The sequence below is a fragment of the Plasmopara halstedii genome (genome assembly GCF_900000015.1).
Source record: "Plasmopara halstedii genome assembly, contig: Scaffold_323, whole genome shotgun sequence".
In the NCBI taxonomy this organism is placed as follows: Eukaryota; Oomycota; class Peronosporomycetes; order Peronosporales; family Peronosporaceae; genus Plasmopara; species Plasmopara halstedii.
This window is the reverse complement of record NW_020187244.1, coordinates 2,638,020-2,641,324: the sequence shown is the minus strand read 5'-3', so window position 1 is coordinate 2,641,324 and position 3,305 is coordinate 2,638,020.

Sequence of the window (3,305 nt, the reverse complement as noted above, 5' to 3'; positions counted from 1 at the left end):
GGCTGCGCCGCTGGCCAGCTTACCGGTACCCACTGGGTGCTGGCAGTCCATGAGTTTGTACTTTGTATTTGGCCTGTTATAATATTCGGCGGGCAACACGGTTGTCGTGGTATACGTCGGCCGGTTGAGCAAGAAGGCTCATTTGGCAGCGGCGCCAGATACCATCGACGGGGCCGGTACAGTAACGCTGTTCGTGCATCGTGTTTCCGACAACACGGACTCCCAGAGTCGATTGTCATTAATAGAGACCCCGTCTCATAGAAAAAGTTTTGTCAACTATCTTCAGGGTGCTCGGCACCAAGTTGGATATGTCGACAGCGGACCGTTCGCAGAGCGATGTTCAAACCGAAAGGGTGAATCGCGTCATCGAAGACGTTCTTCACAGCGTATGCGCTGAGACGCCGTAGCGCCATGTTGCCACTGGTAGAGTTTGCACTGAACAATGCAATGCATTCGTCTACTGGCTACTCGCCGTTCTACGTGAACGGGCTGATTCACCCACGCGTCCTGCTGACGCCGCCATCCCATGGCTCAGGGATTGGTGGGGGAGGAATAGCCGAACGGCTAGCTAGTGTCAGCCCCCTCACCATCTGCAAAGAAGTCGATGACTTCTTGTCTACCAGACTGAGTGTCCTACGACATTTTCGCGATGCGATGGCTGAAAGCCAAGACCTGCAGAAACAATATGCAGATGAAAAAGGAAGAGGCAAAGTGGAAAGCTTTAAGGTCGGGGACCTGGCTTTATTAAATTCTAAAAAATTGCCTACACATGCAGCCTCTGCTATCTTCAGGACGAAGCTTTGTCCACGTTTCATCGGACCGTTTAAGGTTGTGGCCAAGCGGGGCCTGGCGTATACGCTGAACCTCCCAAAACGGATGCGCACCCACCCGTTATTTTACGTGGGCTTGCTCAAGCCGTACCGGGATCAGCTCGGTCAGTTTAACAAGGGAAATACACTGATTGCACGTAAATGTTACAAAAAGCAGGCTTAACTCACCAATGAATAGCTGATGCAAGGCAACTGGAAAATTGACGATCAAAATGAATACTGCGTCTAGCTGAATTGACTTTGACCTCTTTGTTGACCTTGAAGTACACCACAAACGAGACACATCCCGTTTCCTTACTGACATTCAGGAAGAGGCGTTAAGATCTCTTGTATATACCATATTTGGTGATAAGATTTTGAAGCCCGAAAAGTGTAAGGTTCAGCATCATTCAATACATGTGGTAACTTTTGTATATTCTTTGAGATCCTCATTGAAACCGGTTGTCGTCCGAGTCTCTGCTGGATTAAAGTCGGTTAGAGCATCATTTTACTTAGGAGGGTTAATCGAGGAGCATCTTAAGCTCAGAGGAACTACGTGTGATATGATACTTGAAACCATTAGGTTGGTCGTCTGGCGCAATCTCCGCTTCCAGAGAGGGAGCGGACAGGCCAAAAAAGTACAAGTTTGGACATACTAACCTAAAGTCTTTCCTGGGGCACCTTTTGTGTTAGCAACGTCTTCGCTCTAATTTGTAAACCATTGCAGCGTTGCGTTCTTTGCGCGACATATTAAGCATTCGATCCTTGCCCTTCTCTATTGCCCTAATTCAACAGTGTTAAATTAAGCTTGCCAAGAACATACCAAGTAGTTGATGTGATCAGAGCTATAGTTAAAATGGGTAAAATCAAAAGTAACAGATGGGTAATTTTGCACCAAATGTGACACATCTCATACACTGTCAAAACCACATTAGAAAACGAAGCCATTTGTCGAGGCAGTTTAATATGCGTTCACATCAAATGCGAAGACACTGACGTTCATTCGTAGATAGATTAGTTACGTAGATAGATGAAGATTACCAGAATCTCGAGCGCTGTTTTACTCAGAGAAGAAGGCGCACCAGATTAAACATTCATTGGTATATTACCAAGTCGTAGAAAAATACTATCATCCCTGATGACACATTGACATGTATTTGGTGTCAAAAAATCAACAAATTCCAGGCTTTACATACAGGAAGACAAAAAGCATTTGTACCAATGTGCGACAGATACAATCAATGGCAGAAAACACACCGGTTGCAATAGATTATTTGAGACTATACCAGTCATATATTCAGTGCTAATCATGTTGGACAAGATTGTTGTTCAAAGCTTTTGAAATGTTTTCTCATTACTTCATTGTGTAGTAATAATGTTAAACTTTGTAAAGCAATCAAAATCGCGAAAGTGAGCTCGCTCGTATTGAAGTCGGTATTTGAAGGGTTTTGCTGCATCGATTCATGACATTGTAGATAAATATTGCCAGAATTTGTGGCTCTTAGCAAAAAGAAAGGAATTTCTGGAGCTCATACTTGTGGTGGTAAAAGATGACGTATAGATGTTTCACGCTGATCGTTTTTTCGAATAAAAAAAATCAACAGGGCACTCAAAGAATGAAATTGCGGCGCCAAGGCGATTTGCATTGCATTCAGCATTTCTTTTAGTATTGCATTTAAATGTGCGTTCAAAGCTACTTTTTTCTCTGACAAACAGTGACAAGATTGGCTATTCATTGGACGTCTCTGCAAAAAAGTGCTCATAAATCATATCGAGCTAGGATGTGTCGACTTCCTTCGAGCCTCAAAGCAAACGTGATCGAAGATGATCTTGTATCGTTGCTTTATTGCCGAACAATCTTTCCAGCAACTGCGTCACGTCAATATCATTTTTCATTCTGCAGTTCTACCCATCTTTGCTTTTGTAGTATTCTGATTGTGAGAAACTCGTAACTTGTAGGACTAGCCCGAACAATTCGTGAATTAATTAATTGGATGTTCTCGCCACTATCCATAAAGATTCACTGCTCCCCATGGTGGACACGCCAGCGGTAGTGCTGAATTATCAGTATTGTTTTAACTTTTTAAGTATCGATCATGCCTATTAATTTCAGGGCCTGGCCGCAAAATAGCGACTTGCAGCCATTCTTCAAACTCACCAGCACTAGCATGAAAGACACCAGCTTATAGCTATCATTAGCCAGACCATTGGGATATACTTTGGCGATCATGAGAAACCATGCCTCATACCGGTCTCAATCGACATACTCTATAACCGCATCATACGATCATTTTAGTCTCAGGATAAGGTGGCGGCTCGCTGCAGCTTCTGCCTTCGCGATCTGCTTAATGTACACTGCGTTATTTTTGCACGAAAACGTTTACAATTTCTGCGGCGAGACGTCGTCACTTTAGCTCGCACCAAAAGCGCTTTCGCATCCTAGTAAAGGTGGATTCATGGCTCATAGTACGTGGCATTAAAATATGCTCAATTCCA